The 22,397-nt window shown below is 45.7% G+C and overlaps 1 protein-coding gene across 1 annotated transcript in view; it reads right to left on the bottom strand.

Moving 5' to 3' along the window:
- Window positions 1-22,391, bottom strand: part of SNTB1 (syntrophin, beta 1 (dystrophin-associated protein A1, 59kDa, basic component 1)) — a 253,717-nt gene extending 231,326 nt beyond the window's left edge. Inside the window, exon 1 of the mRNA XM_010846184.1 lies at window positions 21,663-22,391. The gene's annotated coding sequence lies outside the window, so the exon portion shown is untranslated. The remainder of the gene's footprint in view (window positions 1-21,662) is intronic.
- Window positions 22,392-22,397: the final 6 nt, after the last annotated feature.

Here is a 22,397-nt window from a genome sequence, read left to right as displayed (position 1 = left end):
GAAGACCGTCTATTTTGCAAAGAAAAAGGCTGAGACTCAGATAAGTTAAGCGAGCTGTTCAAGGTCACACAGCTAGAGTCAAGGCAAGAATCCAGCCCTTCCACAAGGTCTATACCTTATCCACATGCTCTCAAGCTGCTGCTTACGAATCTCACGAAGCAGAGAATGGATTCATTCTCTTTTATGACATGTCAGACTACACCACAGACTTCCCTGGAAAATTATTATATCAGAGCTCGGCCTCATCAGACATTATAACTGTCTGACATTACAGAGAAAAAGGAAAATACTAAGAGGTGGGGTATGGAACTGGAATTTCCAAACTGCAGTCAGTGTTTAGGGAGGGGGGACCCTGGCACCTGCACAGCCACCCCTGCTCAGCTGACCACATGGCCACGTGGATTCATGTGTCAAAGCTGCCATCACAAAGCACCACAGACTGGGTGGCTCACACAACAAAAACTCATGGTCTCTCAGTTCTAGAGAACAAAAATGTCCAAAACCATGGTGTCGATAGGGTTGGCTCTTTCTGTGGGCTGAGAGGGAGGGTCCGTTCTGGGTTTCTCACCGTGGCTTGGAGACGACTGCCCTTTTCCTGGGTCTCCTCCAAGGTCTTCCTTCTATGCAAGCCTGCGTGTCCCGATTTCCCTTTTTACAACGGTACCAGCGGCACTGGATGGGCTTGCCCTCCTCCAGGGTGACCTCATCTTAAGTCATTACACCGTCTGTTGTTGCTGTTTACTCACTAAGTCACGTTAGACTCTTCTGCAACTCCACGGACTGCAGCCAGCCAAGCTCCTCTGTCCGAGATTTTTCCTGACAAGAATACTGGAGTGAGTTGCCATTTCCTCCTCTAGGGGATCTTCCCAACCCAGGGGTCGAACCCAGGTCTCCTATGTCTCCTGCTTGGCAGGCGGATTCTTTACTACTGAGCCACCAGGCAAGCCCAATTACAGCTGCAACAACTCAATTTCCAACAAGGGCACCTTCGGAGACACTAGGGACCGGGGCTTCCACATATGAAAGCGGGGGACACAGTCTAACCTATAAAACCAGAAAATGACCAGATCCTTGAAGCCCTCCTCCAAATATGTACAGAGTTTACTGAAGATTTTCTTCATCTAGGAATGTGTCCCACTGAAAGCTAAAACTGGGACTTCCCTGGTGGTGCAGTGGCTAAGGACTCTGAGCTCCCAACCCAGGAGCTCAGGTTCGATCCCTGGTCAGGGAACTAGATCCTGCCTGCCACAACTAAGCATTCTCATGTCACAGCTGAAGATCCCCCATTCCACAACTGAAGATCCCGCATTCCGCCACTGAAGAGCTGGTACGCTGCAAGGAAAATAAAAGACCCCGCATGCCTCAACTAAGACCCAGTGAGGACAAATAAATTAACAATTTTTTAAAAAATGACAATTAATTGGAAAGAGGTTTGAAAGAAGAAATTCACTTTACATTTGAAAGTCTGAAAGTGTTAGTCATTCAGTCGTGTCCGACTGCAACGCCATGGACTGTAGCCTGTCAGGCTCCTCTGTCCATAGGATTGTCCAGGCAAGAATATTGGAGTGGGTTGCCATTTATTGTTAAATCCTCTACCAAACACAATGGAAAATACTAACCATAGCATTACTTCCTCTAGATACATACTGTCTCTAGAATGACTTAGGATTGAAGGAAGTAAGAATAATTTAAATTATAAATAAATTCTATCTAACCATGGAGACACATCCACTCAATAGCTATACTGAAAGGTTAACCCTCAAGTGGCTGTGTCACATTTCGAGGGGTCTTGTCAATTTTAACTGTACAGCTGAATGAAGCCTGAGCACCTCAGACTGGGGAAACACATATAAAAATTTAAAATCCAATTTACTTTTCCATTCAACCATGGTATTTACCTTTTGCTTTCCACTCAGAAAGAAAAGCAAGGACGACAAATTTCCCTTTGATTTCTACTCTACTCTTCTTGGACAGGTCTTCACAGCAAGGACACTTCGCAGGAAGTTCACAAGGGGACATTTTCCCTTTTACTTGGTTTATCTGATCAATAGTTTTCCCATAACATGCAATTGCACATTTGCCTAAAAAGCTTTTGCAAATCTGTCTAACGTGGGACAGCTATTCTGGGTTGATCTTAAAAACATGCTCTGGCAGCAAACTGATCGAACATAGCAAATATTTCTTACAAAAGTAAATTATATAAAGCTGATGGTTTTCCAAATATCCCCACTCTGACTCTCAGTTTATCTGTTTTACACTAACTCACTCTTCACTCACTTTTCACAGACTCATTCAACAATTATAGGTGAATCCCAACCCCAAAGTGGGTTACTTTCCTTCAATTTATAACACCATTGTTTGGAATTGGAATGCATCGTTTAAAATACGGGCAATGTTACCCATGCAGACTTGGTCTTGTGTATTCCATACATCAATACCATAATGAGATAATGAAAAAAAGTATGTCAATACCCATAACAAAGAGTAAACTAAAATGAATTATGTTTACTGATGAAAAAGAGAACTTTTCTCCTTATCTTTAATCTTTTCTTAAACACTCCCTCCTCCTCCTCCTTGCCCTGACAGAAGGCTTTCCCCTGAAAATACCACTTTCTTTATAAGTCCAATTCTGATCTCTCCTTCAATTTCAAGGGCAAAGAGAAGTCAGCAGACTCCTTGTCCCCCACTGTCCCTGCTAGACACTTGATCTTCTTTTGTTTTGAGTGTAGCATTTTTTGATATAAATTATTTTTTTAATTTTTTTATTTTAATTGCAGGCTAATTACTTTAGAATATTGCGGTAGTTTTTGCCATACATTGACACGAATCAGCCATGGGTGTACATGTGTTCCCCATCCTGAAGCCCCCTCCCACCTCCCTCCCCATCCCATCCCTCAGGGTCATCCCAGTGCACCGGCTTTGAGTGCCCTGTCTCACGCATCGAACCTGGACTGGTGATCTATTTCACATATGGTAATATACATGTTTCAATTGTATTCTCTCAAATCATCACACACCATGCCTTCTCTGGCAGAGTCCAAAAGTCTGTTTTTATATCTGTGTCTCTTTTGCTGTCTTGCATATAGGGTCATCGTTACCATCTTTCTAAATTCCACATATATGCGTTAATATACTGTACTGGTGTTTTTCTTTCTGACTTACTTCACTCTGTATAATAGGCACCAGTTTTATCCACCTCATTAGAACTGATTCAAATGCATTCTTTTTAATAGCTGACTAATATTCCACTGTGTATATGTACCACAGCTTTCTTATGCATTCATCTGCCGACGGACATCTAGGTTGCTCCATGTCCTGGCTCTTGTAAACAGTGCTGCAGTAAGCATCGGGGCACATGCAGACACTTGATCTTCCACAATCTCTTGAGGAACTCTGCTCCTTAAGGCACTCAGACGTGTGGCAAGTGATTCTCGTGACCCCTTTCCCAGAACAGACCCTCCAAACTCCTGCACACTGTGAACCTGGCCTTGTAGCCAGATTTCCTGGACAAAGGGGAGACCCCTGACCCGAGCCATCCCAGTCAGATTTCCTCTTTCTCAAAAGTCTAAAATTGAAATGGAAGAGGAAAATATCTACATTTGCGTCGATTTTTTCTTCATGCTCCAAATACTGACGAATCGCCAGCTGCTGTCAAGGCCTGTGGCAGAGCTTATATGACACCGTGTTTTCAGGAGGCGAAAACAAGACTGAGCTGAAGCCTCGTGTTCATGAGGGAAGATGGAACTAGGATGAGGCTAAAACTGTAGCAGATTCTGAGGACAGAGCAAGGGTGAGGGTTGCGTCTTGCAGTTACAATGAAAAGCTAGCCTGTTTTACAAAAAGCGAGCTCACATCAGGAAGTCCTCTGCTTCGGGGATGCCAAGGGGGAAGTGGGGTGGACCCAGAGACTGGGACTGACACGCACACTGCTGTGCACGAAACAGACAACTGGAGGGGAGCTCCCACCAGCACAGGTGACTACATGGGAAGGAGATCCAAAACAGAGGGGACGTCTGTATACACACGGCTGATTCACCCTGCAGCACAGCAGACACCAACACAGCAGTGTGAGCAACCCACTCTGATAAAAAAGAACCTCTGCTTCCCCCTCACTCGCTTCCAATACTCATGCTTTTAATGCAACCAAAATTGATCGAATCTTGTGTGTTGGAATTTTTTACAATTGCAACACACTCTTTTTATTAGTAGACTTGAGCTATCTGTTTACATCATGGTTCTCCCAGTGCAAGATCAACTCGAATGGAAAAAAGAGAAGAACGTGGCTGCTCTGTAGGTCTCTCCCCCCGGAGACTGTAAGCCCCTCTGGAAGCTGTGATAATGCTCAGGACTTAGGAGATGCTCAGGCAGTACCTGAGGACCGGAACTGAATAAGAAACATGCCTTATGAGCTTGCAGATGCGACTGGAATGGAAAGAGTTAAAAAAAATCACCCAGGATTTCTGAAAGAACACCTCACTGGGTGTGGAGAGTAAGTCTGGGAAAGGTGCCTTCTCTGGCATGAAGACAGGGTGGGAAAAAAAGCGGAAGGAGAGCCAAATACTTTCAAAGAAAAACCTTCTGTCCTAAGGAGAGAGTGACTTAACGGTCTGCAACACACCTGTGCCTGCCCAACGGCACAGTGATTAGGAAACACTGTTATCGCCTTCAAAAGGAAGCTTTCTGAAACATTAAATATGATAACCTCCTGCTGGATTTTTCCACAGCGATTGCAGTAACCGCTTCTAATCGTGCCCCTGAAAAGATAAGGCAAGTTGAGATCTAAGAAAGAGGACAGCAGCTGCCCAGGGAGAAATGCTGTTCCCGAGGGTGATCTATCAGCGTGTGTTCCACTCAAGGGACCAGCTCTGGTTCAAAAAAAATTGTTTTTTTTCTTCCGGAGTCCTTGGCTTCTGATAACTGAAATTATGAAGATGTAGGCAGTGACGGTCCAGGGAGTTGCACAACTGCAAATCAGCCTATTTAACTTCAAACCCTACATTGTTTTAACTAGTCAAATACAGATTTTCTAAGGTGATTAAAAAAAATCCTATTTACAAGATTCTAGAACACATTAGCAATCAAACATTTAATCTGAATTTTAATGCTGCTGCCAAAGAATGAAAAAATTATTAGGCTTATTTTCCCACCGTTATATATTTATTTGAAGCACATGAAAGAACTTTCCTAAGTGTGACTACCTCACAGTGTCTTTCTCAAAGATAAATAGATGCTTCAGCTTATGTTTAATATAGGTCAAGCTCAATCATGCTTTTTTTTAATGCCGCAGAAAGGGAAAATATCCTGCAACTGGTTGAGTTACGGCAATATCAGGGTATGACCCAGGCGACGAGACGTCTCTTCCCATGTGCCTCTGTCCCCTCGTGAAACCAACTGGAGGGAGCAGGAAACGGTTGGTGAATCCAATAATAAGAAGATTAACTTCACTGCCGTTTAGCAAGAAGCTGGAGAGGCTCTGAGAAGTTCGTTAGACCATACAACGTCTTGAAGCCTGACACAGCTCAGTAACTTGGAATGGAATGCTGCAAAGTCTTGGAAAAAAGGATCCTTCCCTCTCTAAATCCCTCCTACCTCTGCTCGCAGCCCCCACCAGCCCAGGATAATTTGGAACAGCACAAATTTTTCAGACCTTCACATAAAAAGCTCAGAGGGTCAGGCCTTTCTTTCAAGTTGACTAACCTAAAGGTTACTTAAAGAGAGCAATTTGCTCATTCATTCATTCACTTATTCATCCACTCAAGTTGTAGTTACTGAGTGCCCACTGAATTCCCAGTAATCCTCTAAGCATTGGAATATAGCTTCCAACAGGGGGAATCAGATAAGAAACCAAGAAGCAATACACAGCAGCACATGCACTATTTGCACACACTCACACACACAGGGGCATGGTGCTCAGTTGCTTTGGTCGTGTCTGACCCCATGGACTGCAGCCCGCCAGGCTCCTCTGTCCATGGGGTTCTCCAGGCAAGAATACCGCAGTGGGTTGCCATGCCCTCCTCCAGGGGCTCTTCCCAACCCAGGGAGGGAACATGTATCTGTTACGTGTCCTGCAGTGGCAGGCAGTTCTTTACTAGAGCCACCTGGGAAGCCCACGTACAGGCATGCACACATTCGCCCTCCATATCTACAGAGGCGGGACCTGCAGTTCCCAAGGGCTGACTGCACTACCCCACTGTACATAACAGGTATGAGCATCAGTGAATTTCAGAGTCCTCAGGGGTTTTGGAACCCATCTTCCAAGGATACTAAGGAATGACTGTATTGAAGAATATAGTAAGTAAGTATTGGATTGGCCAAAAAGTTTGCTCACCCTTTTCCATATCTTACAAAAAACCCAAACAAACTTTTTGGCTAACCCAATACTATGACGCCGTAGAAATAAATCAGGGTAAAGATATAAAGGAGGGTGTTATTAATAACAATCTTATTAATTTTACAACTATAGCCTCAAGATGCCAATTCTTCAGTTTTCATATGATGACTACTTCTGTTCACATTTGGTAGTGCTGGTTGTACTCGTAATTCAGGGATGATTCTAGATGGTGGGCTCTTAAGAGCTTGCCCCTCACCTGTACATCTCAGTGAAGGCTCTTAATCCCGATCCCTGGGACACTGGGGATAAAGAGCAAAGGTTTCAGGGAAGGAGTCACATCTCCCAAGCTGTACGCTCGTCTCCTGAGAAAGGCCTGGGAATGGCCACAGTCACACCTTGTGTGCAGCTTTCTGGTTCTCGTGCATCTTTACAAAGCCATCTTTAAATGATCCACCCCTGACTGGTTTACTCTAGTGACTCACAGTTTTGTCACGGACTGGCCACATGGCATTGTGGATGTGTGTGTGTGTGTGTGTGTGTGTGTGTATCCAAACTCCCCCCTGCATAAGGATACAGCCAGGGGCCCACCCTACTCCAGTATGACCTCATCTTAACTAACTACACTGGCAAGGATCCTATTTCCAAAACACTGGGGGGAAAGGACCTCAACACGCGAATTGGCAGCGGACATACTTAACTCATAACAAAGAGTAGAATCTGTAAATGTGTTAAAAAGGACTGGAGAGGAGAGCCAAAAATCAAGGAGACCAGTGTGGATACGAAACCAGACAGAGGGAACCTGTGAAGTGGGGGCAGGAGGCTCCCTGGGCCTGGGACCAGCCCCAGGGTCTCACTATTCCCGCCTGGGCCTCGTGGGCCTCGGAGACGGAAGAGCCGCCCTGCAGTGGGCACGTGGCTTCCGTGAGGCTGGAAGGAGGCAGTGGCAGATGAGAACGAACTCTGCTGTGTCCAGCTCAGGCCTTGGCTGTGCAAGAGCATTCTGTGCCATCCCCAGCTTTCAGGACTCCTCCCCGTCACGCGTGCAGCACGTACTATCCGTAGCACTCACTCAGCAAAGCTAGGTACGTTCCTTCTCTACAACTATACCAGCGAAACCTTCCATTTTCCCAAAGTATGCCCACACATATACAAATACGAATGTATCTTAAAACATTAGGTAGCTGAGAATGTATTTTATAAATCAGTGTCTGAGATTCATCCTTTAAAATTGTTCCAGATCATCTTTCCAGGCCTTATGGACATTTTCAAAGAAAATATGACTTAATTCAGGACTTGAAACACTTAAAAAGTTATATTCATTGTTTCCTCTGACAAATGCAGACTGATAAGCATACTGGGGACACAGTCTCCTGTCATTTCATAATTACTGAGGCAAAGATAAATTTGTAGAGAGTACATTTTCCGGCAGAATGAGAAATAATGATTCAGGGACACCTATAATTGAAAATGAAATGTACTCACATAAAAATTGTAGTGTTCAAAAAACCTGAAAACCACTAAATCCATTTCAAAATTTTGTTTCCCAAGTGTTAGATGGATTAGGATAGAGCACCTGGGTTATTAATTTAAGTCCCTCTTTCAGCCAGGGATTGATACAATGAAGACCTGTGACATGGAGACACTGTTGAATAGTTGTTTATCCAACACGTGTACATTATTTGGGCTTCTCTGATGGCTCAGTGGTAAAGAATCCACCTGCCAATGCTGGAGACACAGGTTCAATCCCTGGGTCGGGAAGATCCCCTGGAGAAGGAAATGGCAACCCACTCTAGCATTCCTGCCTGGGAAATCCCATGGACAGAGGAGCCTGGTGGGCTACAGTCCACGGGGTTGCAAAAGAGTCAGACACGACTTAACAACTAAACACCACCACCGACAGCGTACCTTACTGAGCCACTGATAAATCTCACCAACCAAAGCTGCTTGTTTCTTAGTTTTACCCAAGTCTTGCTGTGTTAGGGCCATGGCTAATGACCAGCAGACAACTGTCAATGAGTCAGTGCTGTTCAGTTCACTGAATCTTTTACGTTGGATCAGGCCTGATCTCTTACGATCATTTAGTCTAGTGCAGGAGAGCAAATATATCATAATAATAATCAACACCCTTCGGTACTCTGATACAACACAGGGTGCTGAACGCTGTACCCAGGTCTATATTCACTCTCTCAATTCTCCTGTCAGCCCCATGAAGTGCCACTGTCACCCCAGGTGAGCCACGGGAAAACTGGGCTCTAGACAGGGGGGACTGCTGTCCAAGGTCACACACCTGGTCTGTCCACTTTGTTCGTGGAGAATCTACTTTGGTCTGTCACTCTGAGATTCAGTAGTTCCTTGTCACTATAACAGGAGTGGTAGGTCAAAAGAGGGTATGATGTTCATGTCATTTGTGCACTCTAAAGTGTAAATAAAGGAAAATCAACCCACAAGATCCAGAGACAAAACATAAAAAAGTCTTCCATCCGACAATAAGCGCCTAAGCTGCCCACCTTAAGACGAACGAGATCAACCCAGTTCACCACGAGCTCCACCACTCCTGACTGTCTTAAGACTACAGTTAATGAGCAGGTATTTTGGGCCAGTGGTTCTCAGCCCTGAATGTACATTAAAATCACCTGGGGAGCCTATAAACTGACTAATATCCAAGATAAATCTCTGACTAATTAAAATCAGGATCCCTTATGGAGGGATCCAGACATGAGCATTTTTAAAGCTTCCTTAAATAGGAAAGTATGCAGAGTACATCATGAGAAACGCTGGGCTGGAAGAGCACAAGCTGGAATCAAGATTGCCGGGAGAAATATCAATAACCTCAGATATGCAGATGACACCACCCTTATGGAAGAAAGTTAAAAAGCCTCTTGATGAAAGTGAAAGAGGAGAGTGAAAAGGTTGGCTTAAAGCTCAACATTCAGAAAACTAAGACCATGGCATCTGGTCCCATCACTTCATGGCAAATAGATGGGGAAACAGTGGAAACAGTGTCAGACTTTATTTTTGGGGGCTCCAAAATCACTGCAGATGGTGATTGCAGCCATGAAATTAAAAGACGCTTACTCCTTGGAAGGAAAGTTATGACCAACCTAGACAGCATATTGAAAAGCAGAGACATTACTTTGCCAACAAAGGTCTGTCTAGTCGAGGCTAGGGTTTTTCCAGTGGTCATGTATGGATGTGAGAGTTGGACTGTGAAGAAAGCTGAGCGCTGAAGAATTGATGCTTTTGAACTGTGGTGTTGGAGAAGACTCTTGAGAGTCCCTTGGACTGCAAGGAGATCCAACCAGTCCATTCTAAAGGAGATCAGTCCTGGGTGTTCTTTGGAAGGAATGATGCTAAAGCTGAAACTCCAGTACTTTGGCCACTTCATGCGAAGAGTTGACTCATTGGAAAAGACTCTGATGCTGGGAGGGATTGGGGGCAGGAGGAGAAGGGGACGACAGAGGACGAAATGGCTGGATGGCATCACTGACTTGATGGATGTGAACTCTAGGAGCTGGTGATGGACGGGGAGGCCTGGCTTGCTGAGATTCATGGGGTAGCAAAGTCGGACACGACTGAGCAACTGAACTGAACTGAACTGAAGTGTCTCTACACTTAGGAGAAGGTGATGGCAACCCACTCCAGTGTTCTTGCCTGGAGAATCCCAGGGACGGAGGAGCCTGGTAGGCTGCCGTCTATGGGGTCACACAGAGTTGGACACAACTGAGGTGACTTAGCAGTAGCAGCAAGTTTCTCTAACATTGGGCTTCCCATGTGGCTCCACAGTAAAAACAAAAACAAACAAAAAAAAAACCTGCCAATGCAAGAGACGCAGGAGACATGAGTTCGATCCCTGGGTTGGGAAGATCCCCTGGAGGGGGAAATGGCACCCCACTCCAGAATTCTTGCCTGGAAAAAAAAAAATCCCTTGAACAGAGGAGCCTGGGGGGGCTACAGTCCCTGCACAAAGAGTTGGAATGACTGACTTAGTCCGCAAGCAAATGTCTGTAACACATGGCCAAGTTTGAGAACGACTGTTAGGCTGTACACCAGTGGCGATTCTGCCCTCCAAGGGACACCGGGTGATGTATGGAGGCAGTTTGTCATTACAAGCAGGGTCGGAGGATGCCACTTGCAGCCAGTGGGTGGAGGCCAGAGATGCTGCAAACGTTCTACGTTACAAAAGACTGATCCAGTCCACAATGTCAGTGGCACTGAGGGTGAGAAAGGCAACGCTCCACTTTGGTTCAGTTGATCTAACTTGTGTACAACCTACTTGCAGGGGCTGTGCAGTCAACTAAGTGGAACTGCACATCTCTCCGCTAACCTCACGTCTCTCCGCTAACCTCACATCTCTCCGCTAACCTCACGTCTCTCCGCTAACCTCTGCGCACAGAAGTGAAGGACCAGGTGAAGGTGGCCCAGGCTGCCTCACAGTGTGCTCAATCTTGACTGTGTCTGAACCGGCCCTTCTGAGAGATTTGGGATGGAAATCTTCATCATGCTTTCTTATGAACACTTCAAATCAGGAAATGAGACTCCAATGAAGCCCAAGTTGATATACCATGCCTTCTCCAAAGCAGTGAATGGCACCTCAGTGAATACTTGCAGTTCTCTGCCTGGAGGGCATCTTTTGGGCAGCAGGTACTGGTGACCCTCCCCCTGGAGTAGGGAACGGCTATCCTCTCCAGCATTCTTGCCTGGAGAATCCTGTGGACAGAGGAGCCTGGCGGGCCGCAGTCCATGGGGTCGCAAGGAGTCGGACAGAACTAAAGCAGCTTAGCACGCACGCGCTGCTGACCCTCACAGAGACAGCAGCAAGAGTATCAGAGAGGTAATACCCCCAGCAGGCAACCTTAATGAAAAGATGAGTTGGTAAAATAAGTTTTACTCCCTTCCTCACCTCTCATGGGACCCGGTACATTCCAGAGTGGCTAATGCTCACAGTGGGGCCCTTCTGGGTTCATTTCCATCATCACCTTACATTCCCACTCTACAACCAGTGTTTTCTGGGGTTCTATCCCAAATAAAATTCTTATACTGAGATGTTCATCTGAGGTTCTGCTTCTAGGGAACACAAAAATGAAACAAATCTCGAAACACGTGACACTATCAGATACGAATGACACTGGAAAATGAAGTGGACAGAAAGGTACACAGAGAGATCAGAGTCAATAATGGTGCAAAAATATACCTTCAAAAAACCACTATTCACAGACTCATAGAGAACAGCCAAGTCACTGCATCCACAAAACAAGAGGATGCTATAGATATAAAAAGGACGAACAATGAGACCAAGAAAATGTGCTGGAACTTAGCAACAGAGCAGATAAACTTTCTAAAGATTCAATACAAGAGCTGTAGATACCAATCTAGTAACTGACCGTGAAAATGAACAAACATGGCACAGAACAGCAATCAGAGGGAAAGGTAACGACAAAGATTAGCTTCTTGCTGGGTCAGTACAGAGGGTCCTGTATCCAGCCACCAGGATCTGCACCCTGAGGCACTGACACCAGAGGACAGGAACTGCCGGACACAACACCAGAGCGAGTTCCAGAACCGGAGCAACAGAGCCTTCAGACCACAGGCCCCAATCTACTCAGCAAACGGCCCCCTAAATGTCTCAGCTGTTTTTTCTTCATGACATTCCCAGGCACAAAGAAATACCCAACAATCGGATTTACTAAGTAGCTAAGTCCTAACAACATAGTACATCTTTGAAAAAAATGAAAGGGTGAGTCGCTCGGTCATGTCTGACTGTCTGTGACCCCATGGACATAGGCCCGACAGGCTCCTCTGTCCATGGGATACTCCAGGCAAGAATACTGGAGTCATTCCCTTCTCCAAGAGATCTTCCCGACCCAGGGATTGAACCCAGATCTCCTGCATTGCAGGTAGATTCTTTACCATCTGAACCTTCAGGGAAGCCCCCAGTGCATCTTTATGTCCTGAAAAATTAGCGTTTGTTGGGCACTATGCAACTTCTCAAGCCTTGAAATCATATTGGATACTGCTGCCTCTGTTTTCTGTTCCACACTACTTTTCACTTAGCACTTATTTTAATTTCTTATCATAGCAATTGCAGAAAATCCATCTTTGCAAAGATACTGACATCAATGAAGGAATGTAGCAATTTAACGTTGAAACTCCCTTTACTGGTCTGCCTGGCGTACAACAGATGCTGCTGCCTTCCTTGAAACTTTAAAATGTTCCACACGGTGTCCTGGTGACTCACTGGTGCACCCTGTGGAACCTTGGTACAGTTTGGGAACTACCGCTCTGGTCTGTTGCTGCTGCTAAGTCACTTCAGTCATGTCCAACTCTGTGCGATCCCATAGACCGCAGCCCACCAGGCTCCCCTGTCCCTGGGATTCTCCAGGCAAGAACACTGGAGTGGGTTGCCATTTCCTTCTCCAATGCATGAAAGTGAAAAGTGAAAGTGAAGTCGCTCAGTCGTGCCCGACTCTTAGTGACCCCATGGACTGTTGGTGTCCGTTAAAGTGCTTAGAAGAATGATTACCAAAAGCCTCACACCTTGTCAAGTTACTCTACACAACTGAGACTATCAGAGATAAAAAAGAAATATTAAGACTTTCCAGAGATAAGAAATAGTTCACACATGAGAAAAAGAGAAGGAGAATGGCATGAGACCAGCGAGAAAAGAGACCAAAGACATTACCACATGTTTGCTTCCCAAACGCCCTTTCTCAGAAAGCTGCTGAAGACTGTGCTCCAGCAAAACTGGGGAGTGAACAGTGGGGGTGATGTTTGACCAGGAGAGCAGGGGAAAGCTGAGGACAGCCCGAGGAGGTTGGCCACAGCCAGGCCAAGATGGAGCCGCCAGAGTGGCAGGGCTCCAGGAGCAAAACAAGCAGAACGGGTGGATTATTTGATATGTGTGAACATTTCAAAAAATTATTGCTAGAAATTTGACACGTTAGTGCTGCATTCAGAAAAAAAAATTGAGCTAGGCATAAGAAAACAAAGCAAATGGAAAAAAAAGAGAAAAACTGTTAGTATTAATAACTGCAAGAATCCTGATCATAGAATACTACTTAACTGGAAAATGGAGCAATACTGACATCATTCTAATTTTATATACATAAACCAATATAGTCAGTAATGGCTAAATTTGATATATCAAGAAACAGCAGTATAGGCATATTATTCAGAATATTAGAATACGTATTCTAGTATGTAAAAATATGTATCCCGTATTTTAAATAGTCTGCCCACACTGCTATTAGAATATTCTAAATAATATGCCTATACTGCGATATATTCTAATATTCTGGGGAACAGGAGAGAAGATATGAGGGAGGGTAGGTGAAGGAATGCTATAAACATGAATTATTTTGACTTAGAAAAATTCTAAAAATGAAGTAGAGAACAGAGCAAAAAAGAAAAGCCATTAACTTGATCTTCTACGCAGACGAAAGGGTGTTGCAGACGAAAGTGCATGAGGCGCAGGGCCCCAAAGAACCATTTAATTCCTGGGTTTTCCGTTCCCCTCTCCTGTGTGGTCCTCCCGGGCACGTCACCTCTTCTGGGAAGCACTCCTTTCCACTTCATATGGACTTAGTACCTTCAGATATTCCCTAAGTTCTGTTACAAGATTTCCTCCTTTGCAATTTATATGCTTATAGAACTTATCTGTAATTTATATAAATGCAGTTTATTACTCTACACCTGTCTCCCCCTCCAGGCTGTTCCATTTTAGAAGAGCAGGAATTTCATTTCATTCCTCTATAGATTTTTGCTTCAATCTACCAACAAGGTCCACCTTACTAACCATCCTAAGACAAATGGTTTTCTTCCTTCGTTTCTGCTTTGGTTGCACCGGGTCTCTGCCGCAGCGTGCGAGCTCTCTCTCTCGGCAGCACTGGGCTCCTCTGGTCGCAGGGGCTCCACAGGGTCTCTTTAGTTGCAGCACCGGCTGCACGGAGGGGCTTGGCTCCCCGACCAGGGATCGAATAGACCCACACCCCCTGCATCGGAAGGTGGATTCTTAGCCACTGGACCACCAGGAAAGTATCGAAAAATTATTTTAATAACTAGTTGTATAACAATTTTACACCATAACTCGTAATTCAAACTGCCTCCCCTTTTTTTTCTTCTTCTTCATATTTTATCATCTCTGAATTGGGGAATGGCCTTAAAGTTTCTGAAGGCCTGGATGGAAACCAAGTTCTTACATAGAGTATTCATAATTTTTCCTCTCATTCATCAAGGGCCCTCCCAATCTGAGGACACTTTAGATTATCTATCTGCCTAAGTACTTGTTAACATTCACACTGACATTCTAAATTTAGATCTAAATATTTATTAGAACCAACTTGCAATTCAGGGCTTCCCTCGTGGTTCAGCAGTAAACAATTCACCTGCCAATGCCAGAGATGCAGGTTCCATCCCTGAGTCGGGAGGATCCCCTGGAGAAGGGCACGGCGATCCACTGCAGTACTCTTGCCTGGGAAATTCCATGGACAGAGGAGCATGGTGGGCTATAGTCCATGGAGTCACAAAGAACTGGACATGACTTAGTGACTAAACAACAACAGAACTTGCAATCAGAATCACAGGGGATGTGTTTTTCCCTCTTTCTACCACTACCAAGTTTGAAATGAGTTCCTTTGTTGTCCCTATCTGTGTGATGGCTTAATTTTCATTTAACCCTGCACTGAAGGGATAACATTTTGGTGTCCCAATTTTAAGCAGGTATCCTGTAAGACTCCCCATCTTAGTTTTTCTTTCCTAAGGATACATAAATTTATCTTCCACTGGATGGTCTCTTGGATTCCACAAAATACAGTACTAAATAACAAAATAATAAAAAAAGACTAAAGTATATTTTTATTTAGTAACAGTTACATATTTTACATTTTAAAATAAAAATACGGGTTTCTTTGGGCTAATAAGATTTTGGCATTCCTATAATTACTAGAAAAATTTTCAGAGTTTTGAATTTTGCTTTTTTGGTTAAATCCTTATTTGCCTACTATCCCTTCACAAAACACTTTTCTTCATGTTCCTGCATATCAGCATTTTAAGACACAGTTCACATTTTTCCACTAAAAACCACAGCAGCCTACGCTGTGGTTTGGTTGAAGGAAAATATCTGAGGTGACTAAAAATCATCAGTGAAACACAGTCTTGTGGGATCGTAACTCACCCCACATGGCAAACGAACTCCGCTAGGCCATCTCTTACATCAGCCAGTTTCTTAGCAGGGTAAATCCCAAACTGTCCCCTGTGCCTGCATTACAGAACCCATGATTGAACCCTCTATCCAGAAACAAGACTTAGCTAAGCATGAGATCTGACATACTGTACGGTCAGTCATCATTTAGTGCAGACTACGTTCCAGGCAATGAGCTAACCACTTCACACAGGCAATCACTCCACTCCTCACGATGAACCTACTAATTAAGAAACTGAGGCTTGTCGTTAAATACCTTGCACAAGATTACAAGCTAGAAAGCGGTTGCATGCAAATTTAAGCCCAGACAGAACACATCTAAAGCCTACTCTCTAAACCACTGCTTTTTACCTCTTTGAGGGAAAAAAAAAAATTGCAACAGGAAGAAACAAGGGCAGTCTGAAAGCAATGCAAACAAACTGGACATGTCAGTTGCAGCATCTTCAGCAACTGCTGAATTTCAGTCACAGCCGCCTGCATCTGTGCACATGCTGACACTTCAGTCCACAGAGGGGAGCAGCAGTCTCGAAAAGTACTGAGCTCGAGTATGGGGCATCCTTTTAATTTCCGTGATAGCCACGACTAATCATGAGCTTTTCCATCTGGCCTATTTCGTGCTGGGGATGGGGCTCATTTGCGTGGGTCTGTTTGGACATTTACTTCCGGTGCACGTTACATATTTTCTCATAAGTCTCACTCTGCAGGCCAGAGCCAAAGGCAAGTGCTATTACAGATCAAAGCCAGCGAAGTGGGTAATGAGGTTTGGTGGATAAAACACGTTATAAACGTGGGGGGAAATTCTGGCTTTTCTTTAACATTAACTGCTTTGAAATGCATCATCTGAAGTAGAATTCTCAGTAGCCCACAGGCTGCCAGAGAGGAACTTCCCCTCCACATGGACCACCGGTAGCCTTGGTTAGATGTGTTTCACAAATGTAGACCCTGTGCAATGAGCTATTTTTAACACATACTCCAGGGTATGTGTTAAAATGCACCACTGAACGAGAGGAGCACCCCTCGCCCAGCAGAAAGAAGGAACTAAAAGGTCAGCTTCACTTAAGGAATATGGTCTGAATCCTCAGACTGATACACAAGCTTAAAAAAGAGACAATTAAAATATCTAAGCAGACAGTTTTCACCTCCTCCAGTAGAACGTGTTCTTACTTATTTGGACATGGAGGTCCCTGAGCCACAGAGGGGCAAAGGCACAGTGGTTCTAAATATAGCATGAAAAGGATAACTGCCCTTTCCCACCACTTGTGAAGTCATGTCTGGCCCCTCTTTTGTTAACTGTCTTTCAAGGCTGGTCTATGTTAAGTAAGTGCTTCCCGGGTTTATAAAGTCCTTTCTTCACCCCTCTTCTCTACAGGGAAAGGTTCGGTTTCCTTATCAGATGCCAAATGTTTATCGCCGTGGTCTAACAGCATGAGCGCTGGAGGAGGGGAGTTGTAAAAAAGGGTCATTGATACGTCCCCAAATTCCTTCTCTCTCTCCCTCCTTCCTTCTGCCTGTCCTGCCATTTCTTCCTCCCTAACACATTCTAACAGCTTAACGTATGCCAGGTGCATGCATGGATGCTCAGTCGCTCAGTCGTGTCCAATTCTTTGCGACCCCATGGACTGTAGCCCACCAGGCTCCTCTGTCTGTGGGATTCTCCAGGCAAGAATACTGGAGTGGGTTGCTGTTTCCTCCTCCAGGGCATCTTCCTGGCCCAGAGACTGAACCTGAGTCTCTTCCATCTTCTGCATTGGCAGGCGAATTCTATACTACTGCACCCCCTGGGGAGCCCAGTGTATGCCAGGTACTACTGCTTTATGTCCTGGAGTAAAAATCACCCTATTTGTCTTACTAATCTCCACTGCTTCACACGCACGTATGTTAAGTTGCTTCAGTTGTGTCTGACTCTGCAACCCTATGGATGGTAGCCCCCCAGGCTCCTCTGTCCATGGGCTTCTTGAGGCAAGAATACTGGAGTGGGTTGCCATGCCCTCCTCCAGGGGATCTTCCCGACTCAGAGATCAAACTTGGGTCTCATGTCTCCTGCATTGACAGGGGGATTCTTTACCACTAGCACCAGCTGGGAAGCCCTCCAAGTACTGCACAATCAGCCTTTAATGCCCTACCTCACTGCTTACTGCAAGAAGAAGCCACGTCTTATTCCTCTGAGGCTTCTCTTAGTCCCTGCATGATATCTTGGGCTGGTGTCAGTGTGCAGCAGAAAAGCTGATGGAGTGTTAGATAACCTGATTTCCAGCTCCATCACTGACAAAGTAACCTGGGACCAGTCACCCAACCCTGGCATTTCCATTTCCTCCTGTACAAAAGGGGAATTACAACAGCTGTCCACTCATCCACAAAGGGGTGACCTGGAGACAAAATCATAATGCATGTGAAGCCCCTCTACAAACCTAAGTCCTGCTCAGGGAGGTGCCCCCAAGTATAGCTCAGGATCAGGTGCCCACATCCTAGGGCAGCTGGGTGGGCGCAGGGGGCCACTCACCTCACTAGTCTTGCCAACTTCATGCTAGAAGCATGCTTGAGGGAGTGAGCTTATGGAAATATGAAACCAAGTGTGACATTTCCCTGCCTCAAACACTTCACCCTCAGAATGAAATCCAACTCTAACAAGCCCTACCAGCCTTGACCCTGCTCGATCCTCTCATCTTTTCTCACTCCTGCCCCTCAGCAAGGTCTAAAGGGTACATTCTTCCCACTCAGACTCAGCTACAGCTGACAACCAAGCTCTTTTTTGGGCTGAGGCACTGGCCTTCCGCTAGCCCAAGGGGGGTTCAGCTTCCCTTCCCATGGGCAACCACCGCAGCCCATAAAGCCCTTTGAAGTTCACATTTTCATCCAGTTCTGAGGCCATACGCCAGCAAACTAGCCACCCTTCTCCTGCACCCCTTCTCCCTGTCCGCTGCCCCCAGCACTGCAGAAAGTGGTGGCGAAAGTGACATTTCAGCGACTCTCCACACCAAGCACTCCTGGGGTGGCACTGAGGAAGCAGCTTTGAGCGACAGGGTGAATGTCAACAACCGTCTCTGACGTTCTCGCTTGAGTCTCCAGTTTTCGGGTTCAGTTCCACGGGAGACTTTTGCACTCAAGGATAATTCTGCCCACCCCTCACCTCCACTCTCAGAACATTCTACACTCCTTGATCTCAACAAATTCTGAAGAAACTGACTTTATTGTTGCTTCAGCTACAAACAAGTTGATATAGTTCAAATTATGATTTTACTATTAATATAAGGGCAACCCCCCCACCCCCACCCTCCACCCAAAGCTACCAAAGGCATTTGTGCAGGTGCGCCCTGCCCTACTCCAGAGCGTGCGCTCCTGGAGTCATGGGGCACAACATCGCACGGCTGGACGCAGGGTCCCTGTTCTCCACTCCCTAAAAAGGGAAATGAGTCTGTAGTGTGGAGATTTCTGATCTTAACTTTGATGCACGTTTGGTTTGACACTGACTTAACTGGCATAGTTTATTCACTATTTAAAGTCTGAATTGCAGTTTAGTCTCTTTGCTCACCATGTGCCCAACAATGGAGGCTCCATCACATTGCAAACTTGGGCCATATCGCGGCAGATCCCTCTTGACAGCCAGACACTTGGTGATTAAGTTGGGGCTCACTGTCCATTCCTGCCTCTCCCTCCGGGTGGCCGCACAATGACCGTGTCCGGTCCGTGGCCGCCACCTGATGTCAGCACGCGAGGAGCGCGAAGAGCATCTTGAGTCCAATAACTGATGACACTTCCACTGACTCAAGCAGACAGCTGAAGCAGAAGTCAGTATCAGTCTCACCTTGAGCTTTTAAGTCTGACAGACCTGGGTATTTTCTGTTAGTTGAAGCAAATAACCTGTTATCTATCAACCTCAGTTTCCATTCAGTAAAATTAGCAACAGTAGCACTAGCCTCAAAGAGTTACTCAAAGTGTAACAGCAACAACGGTAACAAATGCAGGTTGCATATATTAAGTCCTCAAGAGCTGTGAGCTGTTGCTGTGATTCCTTTTGCCCAGAGCAATGGTCTCCTAAGATTACAGTTCTATAGTACAAGAAAAATAAAAAATAAAATAAAAATTTAAAAATATAAGCTCTAGTAGAGGAATAGGGAAAGTCTGTTCCTTAGAAGGGACAAGTTCATCTTCATTTGAATTATAGAAATAATTAAGCACAGCAAGCATTTGATATATGCCCCCTGCTTCCTTTAAGAAAATGCTCAGAGTGCTCTTCCTTATAGCAGCCCAGTAAATAAACATTTATTTATTCTCATTTTTCAGAAGACACTGAGGCTCGGGGAGGTTAAGATCCTTCTACGACAGAATCTAAGACTAGAATGCAGGCACTGAAATTTGCTGGGCTTCATTTCAGAAGAAATGTAGCCCTTGATTACATTACTAGTGGTACAGCCCTCTGTGCCATTAGTAGATGGACAGAGGAGCCTGGGGGGCTATAGTCCACGGGGTTGCAAAGAGTTGATGTGACTGATCGAGGCACACACACACACCATTAGTACAGGCAGTGAGTTTCCACTAGGGGGCACACGTCATGAAATGAGCGGTTGTATCAGCATTCGTTGAAGAACTCAACTAGTCTCCATCTGCTCCCTCAAAAAACAAACCAGAAAAAGTAATCTAAGTAAAAAAAAAAAAAGTATTTGCCATATAAATATATATTTAATGCAGCTCCCTTAGCCCTCGCATCCAACTAGATTACATCAGCACAGTCTTTCCTATGTAGAAATTCTGGAATCCAGATGGCATTTCCGTGCAGGAGCAGTGGACAGGTGAGTTTTAAAAGCCCTTCTGGTGGTTCTGGTAAGTCCCTTCAGCTGAGAACCCTGTACTAGTACTAGCCAAGCTACAAGAGAGTTGTGTGCTATTTGATTTGATGATACATGACCCACCTCATTTAGGATCAATACTCTCAGAAGAAGAGATACTGTTTTGGTGGGGAGGAGGTTTCTGGTTTATCTTAATAGCAGTTGATTTCTGAACACTCAGGCTTAGAATAAGACTGCTGCCCAAACAAAGTCCAGGTGGGTCTTGTCCAGGAAGCCCACAAGTCTTCCCCTAAAGCTCCTGCCTGTAACACATAACAATCTGTTGTAAGACTGTTACATTTAGAGGTTGTTACAAAACTCACTTTTCAGTTGCCGCACCAAAAAAAGTCAGACTACTGCTTGAATTATTTTCTTGACTAAATTTATTTTTAACTCCCAGAATCATATTTTCTTCTTCTTCAGGGGAGAGGTAGATTTTTAAATTTATTTCTTTGCTAAGTCACTATTCACTAAATTGAAACGGAGGGAGAATAAAACAAAAGACATAATCAAGAGCAGTGCCTGAAATAGAAATGACCTGCCTTTGTGCCCCCTGATATTCTGCTGTAATATTGCAAGCCGAGCAGGTGTCCAGCCGTTTATAGTCCAAACTACACTTGCTCCAGATTCCACCTGCCCCTTGTCACACAAGCCAACACACACTTGAATCAAGAAACTTTTTCTGTTTACTTATGTTAATAATCAAGCCAAAGCAAACAGCCTTCCACTTTCTGGGTCCCGCGTAGCAATTAAATATGAAGACATCGCAAATACTCTACACAAATAAGGGTTATGGGGACCTTCTGTATTCTAGGCCAGGAACCATGGACCAGAGTTGCATCAGCTGTGACAGGGAAGAGCAGTTGGTTTCCAAACTTCAAACTTTCTCGGTTTCACAGGTCGCACTGCAACTTCATCGGTGAGCAGGAAATCGACTCAAGTTCTTAATTTAGGACTTAAATCAACCACCAGTTTACAAGGTCTCAGTTGAAACATTCTGTTTCAATGGCCATGGTTTCATTTATTCATTTACTCAGCAGGCATGACATGGAGCTCAAGGGAGAGGACCCACAATCAAATAAAAGACCCCAGACAACTCAGTCCACAGTGTGGGGGCAGCTGGCAGCCACGTACATGTCACACAAAGAGGTACGTACTCCGCAGCTGAGCGACAGACAGGACACGGAGGGAGAGACGGGAGCGCAGTTGTGGCAGGAAAGACGTCCACCCCCTCAGCGCCCCCACCGCCCCTCTTCCGCACAGACGGACACACAGCCACACCAGGACACACGCCGCAGACCATCCTACTCACACTCTGTAACCGGGGGAACGGGGCCTTCAGGTTTCAAGAGAGGAGGTGCTAAGACACTTCACGAGCAGGGGAAACTGTTTACAAACGTAAAGTTGTTTCCACACCACTCCGAGGGGATGCAGGGGAAACATGGGGAAAACTCAGGCAGGAAAAAACACTCCACCGGCCCTCCACCCAGAGCGACCTGGAATCCAGACCGACCGGCCAGGCACCTGGCAGCAGAAGCAAACTTCTGCGTAAAGCTGCAGCACACCTCCCAGCCTCGGCACGACTCGCCAGAAGCCCCGTTTCCAATTTGGAAGGAGGGAAGCCGGGAAGGGTGGTGGGAGTGTTGGCATTCACACGTGGCCCCCTCTCTCGGGCCCCTGTGAGACTCAAACCCCCACCGCCTTCTTTACGCCCGGCTGCCCAGGCTTCTGAGAGAAAATCGTGCCCGAGCAGAGTCGCGGTCACTCGGTGAGCCGGCTCCGGAACGTGGCCGTGAACCCCTCACCGCCAGCTTCACCTGCAGCCCCTACACGACACCGGGATTTCGCGCGGATAAAAACGAGGCAAAGTGCAGGCCGCCCCCGGTCCTCTGCCGGGCAATGGGTAGGGGCTCAAGAAAGCTCGCTCGCCCGGCCCTTCCCTCCAGCCCTGCCAGGCCAACGCCCAGGACGACCCTGGGGTGGAGACGAGTTGCCCCCAGGAGGGTAGACGTTGTCACAACTCCGCGCGCTGCGGCCTCCGGAGAGC

This window comes from Bison bison, unplaced genomic scaffold (assembly GCF_000754665.1).
Source record: "Bison bison bison isolate TAMUID 2011002044 unplaced genomic scaffold, Bison_UMD1.0 scf7180017864233, whole genome shotgun sequence".
Taxonomy (NCBI): domain Eukaryota; kingdom Metazoa; phylum Chordata; class Mammalia; order Artiodactyla; family Bovidae; genus Bison; species Bison bison.
This window is presented reverse-complemented; position numbering and strand designations above follow the sequence as displayed.